Genomic DNA, 12130 nt, shown 5'->3' on the forward strand with positions numbered 1-12130 from the left:
TGTTATACTGATATTTGAGCTTTTTTGATCATATGGAACTTGCTATGTGTATGCTTTTAAAATTATATACAGTTAGGAGCTTATAGCCTCAGAATGATTGATTTGGCCTTATTTCCTGTTCCTTGTTTGGTTGTGGTCCTAGGGTAGAATCTTTTATTCGAAAATCTATTTGATCCTTTTCGGTGTATAATTGGCATGCATAAAGTTAACCTGTCAGGATTGATTTGACTGATATGAGTAGAATAAATCTTAGGACAACCTGAGATTGATGTATGCGGTAGTTGTAGAATATGGTTCAGTTTTAGGACAGATTGGAGTTATTAGGTAGAGCATTGGGGAAAGGTACAGGGAGGTGTGGAAGGTAGTATTGGGCCCGTACTACTGAAAGCCCAAGACCTGTACTCGAACCAATGCTAGATTTGACGACATCAAGGAGGACCGATGTGGGAAGATCATATGGAAATCCTGATTGTTATGATTTATGACATTTCAGTTTAGCATGGTGGTGACACGATTCAGAGCAGGAGGATTGGGATCGGGATCTGGATCTGGATTCGGGGCAGGATCAGGTGACACTACAGATGTGATTGATGAGAGGCTGCATGAGCTTATTGCAACCAAGGTTACTAAGGGCATCATTGAAGCTACCCCAGTCATTTTTGGGACGGTCAAGAAGGGCATGATGTAGATCATGGAGGAGAGACTTAGGGCATTCATGGTTGAGATTGTTGCGGGTCAGGTTGGGGCCCGAACTCCCTCATTCCGGGAGTTTAAGGCGTGTGGGGAGCCAAAGTTTTTCGGGGCTAAGGACCCCATTGTTATCCGACACTGGGTGGCGGATATCGAGAACGCCTAGCGCACGAGTTCTTGCCCAAATACGACAAATGTGGGATTTGCTTCTTGTATGTTGAGAGACAGGACCCGGGATTGGTAGGGCGAGGTTACGAGTTAGGTAGGAGCAGCCGGTGTGGTTGAGATGACCTGGGCCGAGTTTTTTCAGTGATTTGACTTGGAGTTTGCACCAGCCATTGAGGTGAAACGACTTGTTAGGGAGCTCCATAACCTTCAACAGACTGTCGAGACTATGGCGGAGATCACCGCCAAGTTTCAAGAACGAGCTTTGTTGATCCCGCAGTATGCTACCGACGAGGACATGAGAGTACGAGGTATCATTCCATGCTGAGAGATGATATTCGGGAGTTCGTGAGCTTCACAGGGTGCAAGAACCTGAACGAGATGGTTGAGAAGGCCCATGAACGGGATATGGAGTTAGCCTTCCGCACCAAGTGGAAGTCGAAGCAGGCACAAGCGGCAGTGCGTCAGGCGAAGAAGCCTAAGACTTCAGACACTTCCAGCAGGGGCCAGTAGGGCCGGGGTCCGTGTTCCATGTGCGGGACATTTCATAATGGGTCTTGTCGAACAGCCGAGATACCAGGATGTTACTCTTGTGGTCAGGAGGGCCACTTGAGCAGGGATTGCCCCAGGAAGGGCTTGATATGTTTCCACTGCAACCAGACTAGCCATAAAAGGCCGATTGTTCGAGGTTGCAGGGATGGGGAGGAGTAGTGGCGGTTCCTGCACCCACCACTTTGAGGATCATCGATGGCCACCCTGCTAAGGCGGATGCCCTGACGGTGAAGAGTCGTGCATTTCAACTGACTACCAAGGAGGCTCGGGCAGCGCCAGACGTTGTGGCTGGTACGTGTCTATTATTCTCTGTTCTTATTAATTTTATGACTTATGTGTACTATATGCTTGTATAGGGACCTTTTTGGTCAATGGTATGTCTGCTCATGTCTTGTTTGATTCGGGTGCTACCCGATTGTTCATGTCGCTTGCGCTTAGCAAGAACTTCCAGGACGCACCAAGAACTTTGGATTACCTGCTCGAGGTGGAGATTGCAAACGACTGCACTGTGAGTGCTGCGAAGGTGTATCAAGATTGCGTCCTGAATGTGTTTGGCGAGAGATTTCGCGTGGATCTGGTTCCGATACTGTTGCGAGGGATGAAGGTGATTGTAGGGATGGACTAGTTGGGGGCCAACGGGGCCATGATTGATTGCGAGCGCCAGTTGATTAGGGTTCGAACCCCAAGTGGGGGAGAACTGGTTTTCCACGGTGAGAGGGCCTCGCAGGGGCCAACTCTCTGTTTGGCAGCGAAGGCTAGGAGGTTTCTACAGCAGGGTTGTACAGGATTTCTGGCTTATATCTCGGATACGAGGGTAGAGACCACGACAGATGTGGGCAGTGTGCCGGTTGTACAGTACTTTCGGGATGTTTTCCCCGAAGAGTTACCGAGAGTGCCTCCGGAGAGGCAGGTGGAGTTTCGCATCGACTTGGTGCCTGGTGCCGCTCCGATAGCAAAGGCGCCATATCGGTTGACACCACCTGAGATGCATGAGTTATCTATGCAGCTTTAGGAGCTGCTAGACCGAGGGTTCATACGTCCGAGCAGTTCCCCGTGGGGAGCACCGATCCTTTTCGTGAAAAAGAAGGATGGATCACACCGAATGTGCATTGATTATAGGGAGCTGAAAAAACTAACGGTGAAGAACCGTTATCCGTTGCCAAGGATCGATGATTTGTTTGATCAGCTGCAGGGTGCTTCTTGGTTTTTGTGACAACCATCAAATTCTAGTCAATTCGAAGTCAAATAAAGTCAACAAGTCAAACCGGTGAACTCAACTAACCCTTGTGTACTAGGGCTTACGTTATGTAATTACTAAACAACTCGCTATTCTAATGAGAGATCATAAATCGAAAAGTACGTACATCTAGATCTCCTTAACCTAAAACTGTGGTAAGTGATGAGCCAAACCGATAAAACAATGTTGCATACTCATCGAGAGTGTGTAAGATCCTTAAAGAAGGCTTAACGGGGTTTACGGACCTTGCATTGCGAAGCCGGACACTCAAAAATGTCACAAATGAAACCTCTCTCAATCGTTTTCACTCTATCTCTCTCTATTGTGAAATCTCTCCAAGAATGTTAAATCTCTCCCAAATCTCTCTAAGAATGTGAAAATCTCTCCCAAATCTCTCCAAGAATGTGAAATCTCTCCCAAATCTCTCTTTGTATGAGAAATCTCTCCAAGAATGTGAAATATCTCCCAAAATCTCTCTTTGTATGAGAAATCTCTCCAGGAATGTGAAATCTCTCCCAAATCTCTCTCAAAAGTTCCCGAAACTTTTTGAAGTCATTTGGGTCATTCCGACCCTTAATCGGGTCAAAAACGGCTTGAAACGGGGTAAAAACGAGTAAAATAGGCTTAAGGACCCGAAACCCCTCTTAAGGACCTGAAACCCCTCTTAGGGCTGAAAGTCCTCTTAGGGACCGAACCCTCCTGAGCCGAACCCGAAGGCTGCTGAACCGAACCCGAAGGGTCCTCTCAGGACCGAACCTCGCACATGCCCGAACCCGAAGGTACTGTTTATTCGGTCCATTTCGCTCCATATTGCCCCTCGGTCTAGTTCGCTTCTGATAACTTCTGACCGAGCCTCCTTCTCGCTTCCTACTGTTTCGCATCGCCTTGCTTCGGACCCAGCATCAGAAGGGACCGAACCTTCGCCCCCTTTCCGAGAAGCCTCGCTGGAAGTTCATTTCTTTCCGGTTTTTGACTACGACTTCATTTAAGCGTCGTTTTTAATTATTTTAACGCGGGATTTTCACCCAAAACTTTATTTTAACATATAAGGACCCATAATTAATGATTTATCACGTTTTTAAGGATAAAACCTTATCCAAAAAGAGTGGGTGAAGTACAAGAGGTGGAGTGTTGACTTTTCTTTATTCTATGACACAAGCAACCACCCATACCCACTCCATGACTAACTCACACCCCTCCCCACCATCCCTAGTCACTTCATAGTCCTTTCTCATTATTTCCAGCCATTTCCCATGTTCTTAGAGCTGGAACATCCACCCTCTCTCCTCACACTTCATTCATTCTCTCATTTTTCCAACAAGAATCGCACTCCAAACTCTCTCATCTTTATCTCTCAATTTCAAGAACTTCAAGGCATACTCCAAGGCTTTTCTCCTTCATTTAGTAAGTACCATCATCTTTCTTATGATTATTACACATCCTCCTACTCAAAATCATAGATTGCTTACACAAACATCATCACATTCTTGTTAGATCTTTGAATCTTCAAGTGATTCTTCAAGTGTTCTTGAGTTGGACACTCTCTTCTTTAACACTCATCTACTGAAATCACCTAAGGTGAGTTCATACCCCTACATTTTCATGTTTTCTCAAGTTTTTAGCGGGGGAATACAAGTTAAAACACCAAGAACATAACTAAAATTTTCTAACAGCTTTCATCAGAAAAGTTGGACTCCATTCACGGACTGTTTTGGACAAATTAAACATTTTAGTTTTCAAAACTGTTTTAGGTGCAAGTAGTTCAAGTTCTTAGCTTTAAAATGACTACTTACACATCTCCATACGATGTTTCTACAATTTATTGTGATTTTTACAAAACTGCCTATCATTTCAAACATCAATCCGGACCAGTCTGTGATTATGGACTTTTTCACACAAGTTAGAGGTCATTAAAATTTATAATAAAAATTATGAACAAACTAGACTCATTTTCCAAAATCTCAGAATTTACGGATTCTGATAAGCACCTTTAATTATTTTTCTATGAATTTTCTAAAAACAAAATAGAAATGACAATACTAGAAAAATGTTTTCAATTTCATTTACACCTTGTAACTTGTTGAGCAAGGTGTGTATCTTCATGTGATGATATGTTATTACCATATATGTCATCTTGGCTTATTATATAGACATACATCAGAAAACAAATGGATTCTTACCTTCATAAGTATGGTAAATATATAAATGATATTACAAGGCTTTATCCATTAAAATACAAACATTGGTAAACTATGACAAGTATAGTTTATGCTCACTACCCAAACAAATATTTAATAAACTATAATAGGTATAGTTTAGGATTCATTTACATAACAAATACATTATTAAAGGTATTACATATACAAAAGGGTTATTACCACTATGAATAATTCTGATAAACTTAATAAGTATAGTTAAGTCCATTATACCCCCACAAACGAACACGCTAGTTATAATAGGTATAGTTATGGCATATATATATTACAAACAAAGTGATAAACTATAATAGGTATAGTTTATGTTTCATCTACACTACGAACTTAATTACAAGAAAGGGATTCACCATCACCACCACTTTTGATAAGCTATAATATGCATAGTTCATGTTCACTACCACTATCGCTATTTGATGAACTATGATATGTATAGTTTATATTCACCATCACCACCACTTTTGATAAACTATAATATGCATAGTTCATGTTCACTAGTCACTACCACTATTCGATGAACTATGATATGTATAGTTTATGTTCACAGCCACTATTACTATTTCGTACACTACACTAGGGTTTGGTTCCGGTTTTTGGATTTAAGACCACATTCAATCTCGCATTGTTAGTTTTCAGCTATAATTTCTAAGTGTATATACTAGAGTTATATAGAACCTAGTCGTGTGGCTTAGAATTGGTGGTTCCGCCTTATTTTCTGTTCCTCGTTTGGTTGTGGGCCTAAGGCAGACCCATTACATTCGACGTTTTATCTAACTTTAATTTTATATAACTTATATACACAAGGAAATTATAGAAGGAATCTATAGGGAATTCTAGGATGAACTATTTCATAACATAGAAGCTTACATTTCACATTTTGAGGAAAATATCGTATTTTCTGGAACAACTTAATTGCTTTTACGGGGAAAAACATTTTATTTCTCAATTTAAAACTCTTATGAACTCACCAACCTTTGTGTTGACACTTTTTCAAAACAACTTGTATTCTTAGGAAATTACTAAACAGGTAAATCAACTGCTTACGAGGACGGGACGCTAAAGCGATAAACTCAAACTTATTTTGTCATCATGATGTAATTGATTTTGAAACATGTAAACTTACTCTATGATGTAACTCTTTCAATTATATTGATGATGGTTGTGTTTGCTTTCTTCACTATTACATCGTTGTTATGATACTATACATGAAGTCATCCACCCTCGAACGTTTCCGTCAATCTGGTTTGGGGGTGTGACAGTTTTCCAAGATTGATTATCGGTCAGGATACCATCAGATGAGGATTTGGGATGAGGATATACCGAAGACGGCTTTCAGGACTCGGTATGGGCATTATGAGTTTGTGGTGATGCCGTTTGGGCTCACCAATGCCCCAACAACGTTCATGGATCTCATGAACAGGGTGTGTAGCCCGATGCTGGATCGGTCGGTGATCGTTTTTATTGATGATATCCTGGTCTATTCTAAGACCAGGGAGCAACATGAGCAGCATTTGAGGGAGGTACTGGAGACCCTAAGGGCGGAGAAGCTTTATGCAAAGTTCTCCAAGCATGATTTTTGGTTACGGGAGGTACAGTGTTTGGGGCATATCATCTATTAGGAGGGGATTTCGGTTGATCCAACCAAGGTTGAGGCCGTGATGCGATGGGAAGTACCGAAGAACGCGTTAGAGATTCATAGCTTCTTGGGTTTAGCGGGCTATTATAGGAGATTTATCCAGGATTTCTCCAAGATTGTTGTCCCATTGACCCGTTTGGCCAAGAAGAATGTGACATTTCGGCGGGGCACGGACCAGCAGTTGGCTTTTGAGACCCTAAGACGGAGGTTATGTGAGGCCCCGATCCTAGTACTACCCGAGGGGTTAGACGATTTGGTGGTGTACTGCGACGCATCGATTTCAGGGTTAGGTGTTGTACTGATGCAGAGGGGGCACATGATAGCTTACGCCTCAAGGCAGTTGAAGACTCATGAGGCGAATTACCCCACTCATGACCTAGAACTGGGGGCAGTGGTGTTTGCCCTAAAGATTTGGAGGCACTGTTTATACGGAGTGCGGTGCACCATTTATACAGATCACAAGATTTTAAAGTATTTGATGGATCAGCAGAACCTCAACATGCGACAGAGGAGGTGGATGGATGTGCTGAAGGATTATGATTGCGAGATCCTATACCATCCAGGGAAGGCCAACATGGTTGCCGATGCATTGAGTCGTAAGATGGTGGGGTCCCTGATTGGGAACATTTGTATGAGGATGACGGTGATTTCTCCTTTGATGGATTTGATCAAGGAGGCCCAAGTCGAGGGAGTGAAGAAAGAGAACTGGAAGATAGAGAGAATCTGGGGACAATATCCTTTGTTTGTTAAGGATAGTCGTGGCCTTTTGATACAGTGTGGTCGGTGTGGATACTAGTGACTGGAGGAGTGAGGCAGAGGATATTAGAGGAGGCACACAAGTCCAAGTTCTCTATACATTCACGGGCTACAAAAATGTATAGAGACATGAGACTGAGTTACCGGTGGCCCCGCATGAAGCGGGAGATCGCCTGGTTTGTGGAGTGGTTCTTGACCTGCAGGAAGGTCAAGGTCGAGCATCAGCGGCCTCATGAAAAGGTTCAATCGCTACCCATTCCCATGTGGAAATGGGAAGAGATCACTATGGACTTCATCACGAAGTTGTCGAGGACGACGATGGGTGTGGATGCCATATGGTTAATCGTGGACAGACTGACGAAGAGTGCCCACTTCATTCCAATTTCCAAGAGTATATCCACGGAGAAGTTAGAGGATATTTATGTATGAGAGGTGGTGGCCAGGCATGGGGTGCCAGTGTCGATAGTCTCTGACAGGGATGTCTGGTTTACATCCAGGTTCTAAAAGAAGTTCCACGAGGAACCGGGTACTCAGCTACATTTTAGTACGGCGTATCACCCCCAGACTGATAGCTAGAGCGAGAGGACAATCCAAACACTGGAGGAAATGCTTCGAGCATGCGTGTGGTATTTTGGAGGTAGTTGGGACACGTACCTCCCACTGGCAGAGGAGGATCGCGGAGGGGCAGCACGTATGCTGGGTGTACGTGTCGGCTGTTAAAACTAAAATCCGGACTTGAGACCTATATAAACACCCTTAACTCTTTTGAACCTCACCGTTAATAGCCTCCTTCACCTTCAAACACCTCTGAAAACCCTAATATCATTTGTAAGTGCATTTTGAGCTTTAAAAGTGCATTTGTGGTCCTTTTAGTGTTCATCCAAGAAGAAGAAGTTGTCAAGGAAGCTTGGAGTGTCTTTTGGCTTCAAGAATCTGCATATAGTCGACCTTGAGGAGCTTCTGGAGGTATAAAGCTTGCACTTTTCCACTTAAATCTCTAGATCTAGCTATGGTTTTCTAGTTTTGTCCCTTTGGTTGATTTTGGACCTCCTCTTGTGAGTTAAGCAACTCCAGAGGATGGAAATATCAAATGTGAGGTCCTTTGGTCCTTTTGCAACATAAAAATGGAGTCTTGGTGGGTGTTTTGACCTCATGCATGGGTTAAGAGCCTTAGAAAGGTCTTAATGGGGGGGTGTTAGGAGCACATGAGGCATGCAAAGGCATAAAGTTGCCAACTTTATGCCCTGGGACGTCTTAATAAGCTTAGATCTGACTTTTGGACGTAAGAGAATCGGGCATTAAGCACTTAATGGAGGAAGTGCTTAAACTGTTAAGTACGTTGGGCGTAACCTAGCGTACGCCGCACGTAAGCCCCAGAGACGCAGTACGCTGCGCGTACCAGGGTTGTACGCTAAGGGTACGCACCATAGAAGGACTTGGATCTGTTTTGGGCCTATGATCTGTTGGGCCTCATTTGATTATTGGACTTGGTTGCATTATGAGAAAAGTGGGTCATTTTATTGTTGGATAAGGTGTCTAAGTCCATAACTATTTATGGTATGTACTTGACCCGGTTTGGCATGATCCGTTTGGGTTGCATGACATCATGCATTTTTGGATAGACTAAAATGAGAGAAATAACACTTAAGGTTTATTAATATATTATTAGTTCTAATATATTAATAGTATTATTTAATTAGTATTGATCAAGAATTAATTAAGTGATCAAAAGAAGACTAATTAAATATATGGTTTGATTGTGTAAATCACTCATACTTGTATAGTGGGCTAATGCTCCATGGATTATCAAGTTGGGCTAAAACCCATAGGATGCTCCACGATGGTTATATAACCCATGGGTCTTGGAAATGAAACGTCATGAAAATTAGGATTTACATGGTGTAACCCTAATTGTAACACACTATATAAGCTTCATGTTACACACCAAAATCGGCACCTAAGAGAACAAAGGAGGGCAAGTCGATTTCTAAGTGTTCTACATATCTCTCAAGTGTATTCCAAGTGCATTTGGTGTTGTGTGAGACATTTGAGGCATCACACTTGGGGTGCTAGGCTCACAAGGTTTCAAGGAATCCAAATCACTTCAAGGTATGTAATTCTAGAAAACTTTTATGATTAAAGTTCCCCATGTATGCTAGATAGGATTAAGAACCTTGGAAATCAAATTTTGCATGTATTTTAGACAAACATAGATCCAAGGTTTCTAGGGTTGCATGTACACCTTAGGAGTGTTAGAATGCTCAAAACACTTCAGTGGTATCAGAGACTAGGCTTGTTTGTTTGATAGTTGATGCAAAATAGTGAAAAAGGTCGAATTTCTTTATGTCTGCACAGGGGACTCGCTGAGTCCATGGGGGACTCGACGAGTCCAAGTGATTCTTTAACCAACTCAGGGAGTCAGTTCATGCACTCGACGAGTTGGCCATGCAGAGTGCAGATTTTTGATTTTTGCTGCTGGAAATGGATTAGAAACATTACCCTAAACTGTTTTTGTGTTATAAAACTTGTTTTAGATGGTGTAATGGTTGTTCTAATCCATTTACAATGACTAATATCAAAATTCCATGATTACATGTGTTCATATGTTCTTGAAATTTTGATATGAATATTCATGTTCTTATGAGTTCATGATAGATCATAGGAGTTACTTGTTTAATGCTTAATTCATGATCTTTATGTGTTTTAATGGAGTTCATAACTTATCCTCAAGTTATGGATAACCAACAGTCACTTTGTATTAAATCCATTAAAAGGACATATACGTTACAAAAATGAAGAGTCTTCATTTTAATAACTCATAAGTTATGAATTGAAAGGTTTTGTAAAGTTACAAAACGTGCCCTCAAGTTTTGGAACATGTAAAGTCATCTAGTAAACTTTAGTTCCAACCCCTAGAATTTTAAAATTTAAAATTCAACCCTTATACTTTATAATATCATAAGTTAATAATATATATATATATATATATATATATATATATATATATATATATAAAATCAAGTCGTTTTACCGTTAGTAGGCCTCATTCACGAAGCTGGTCTATAAGGGGGTATAAGGTTGTTGCCTATAAAATGGTAGGTTAATGGGTGTGCACTCTCACCCACCGCTTCCTTGATCGATGGAGGGTCGTTAGCCAAACGGGTAGGACAATGACTTAAAATTCTCATTAGAAGTATAATGATTATTATAATGTGACTAAATGTTTTTTTATAAATTCCCAATCTTAGTTACTTTAGGAAAATGTGAATAAGGTGCTAACCCATAAAATTACACTTTGCATTTTGATTAAGTCGTTAGTGGAACATGTGTGGTTAATCGACACACTAACTTGGAATTAACAAGGTAGGTAAACGGTGGCTTAAGGTTTTTCATAGGTCGGTGGAGCACGTGTGGTTAACCAGAACATCGATTGAGTGAAAAACATTAAGTGTACCAAGTGATTTTCATGGTTACTTCACACCTTGTTTTGTGATCCTCGGTATCCCGGTCACAAAACATGAAGGGCACACTCGAGATTAGAACATGCAGTTGAAAAGTTCAATGAATCTCAAAAGAATCTAGGAGTTTCTAAAAAAAGCCAATTAAAAAACCTAATAATTTATATTTCGTTTTTTCATGGTGGAAATTGGTGAATCGTCATTCACCTACCTTTAAAATATGTTATAGCTTAGATTACAACATCCCTCTTCTAAGTTATAATATATTGTGATTGGATCATAGCCTTAATATTACATTTGAGTGTTTTATTAAGGACTATCATTATATCTAATCTAAACTTGTTCTCTTCTTTTCAGGAGTCAACCAACAACACTGCTTCTGGCTCAAACCCTACCGGCTCCTTCTCTCTCATGAACCTTTGTGGGAGAGTCATCTTTGATGGATCCAACTTTATGTATTGGATCAGAAACATCAGGATGGTCACTCGATATGAGGACAAGGAATATGTCCTCGACAAGGAGCTTAAGGTACCCGAGCCGTTTGCCTCTCCTGAGGAGGTCATTGAGTATGAGGCACATGAGAGAGATGCTACCAAAATGGCATGCATCATGTTGGACACTATGACAGCCAAGCTCCATAAGTCCTATGAGGACTACTATCCTTTTGAGATGCACCAGGACTTGATGGACCGCTACCATCAGAGTGCTCGTCAAGAGAGATTTGAAATCATCTCCTCTATGATAACAACCTGGATGAAGGATGGTGAACCCATCATAGGCCACATGCAAAAAAATGTAAAGGTATGTGGAACGTTTGCTGAAACTGAATGTCCACTTCCCTGTCGAGTTAGCAATAGATATTATTTTGCACTCCTTACCATCGTGTTATGATCAATTCTGCATGACATACCACATGAACAAGGAGGAAGTTACCCTCAACAAAGCTTCAAGGACTCCTAAAGACTGCTGAAATAGGTCTTAAAGGTAAGTAGGTTGTTACCACTCCTACTCCTACTCCAAACTCCGCTCATGTCCTAGCAATCAGGAAAGGTAAAGGGAAAAAGAGGAAGATCCCTTCGAAGGGTACCGAGGGTAAGACCCTTGATGGCCCCTCTTCAAGTGGAACCAAGAAAGGTTTCGTCGCTCCTTATTTTGACCCAAAAGAGGCTGAATGCTTCTATTGCCATGAAAAGTCGCATTGGAAGCGGAACTGCCCAAAGTACCAGCAAGACATAAAGGATGGGAAAGTGAAACCCACCCATGCAGGAATTTACAAAATATTGTCTAATAACTCACCCTATTCTAACTCTTGGGTCCTTGATATAGGATGTGGAATTCACATATGTTCTGATTTGTAGGGACTAAGAAGAAGTGAGAATGTGGAGCATGGAAAGATAAACTTGATCATGGGGAATAGGAAAGC

Source organism: Lactuca serriola, chromosome 6 (genome assembly GCF_051521515.1).
Source record: "Lactuca serriola cultivar US96UC23 chromosome 6, Lser_US96UC23_V15, whole genome shotgun sequence".
NCBI classification, from domain to species: Eukaryota; Viridiplantae; Streptophyta; class Magnoliopsida; order Asterales; family Asteraceae; genus Lactuca; species Lactuca serriola.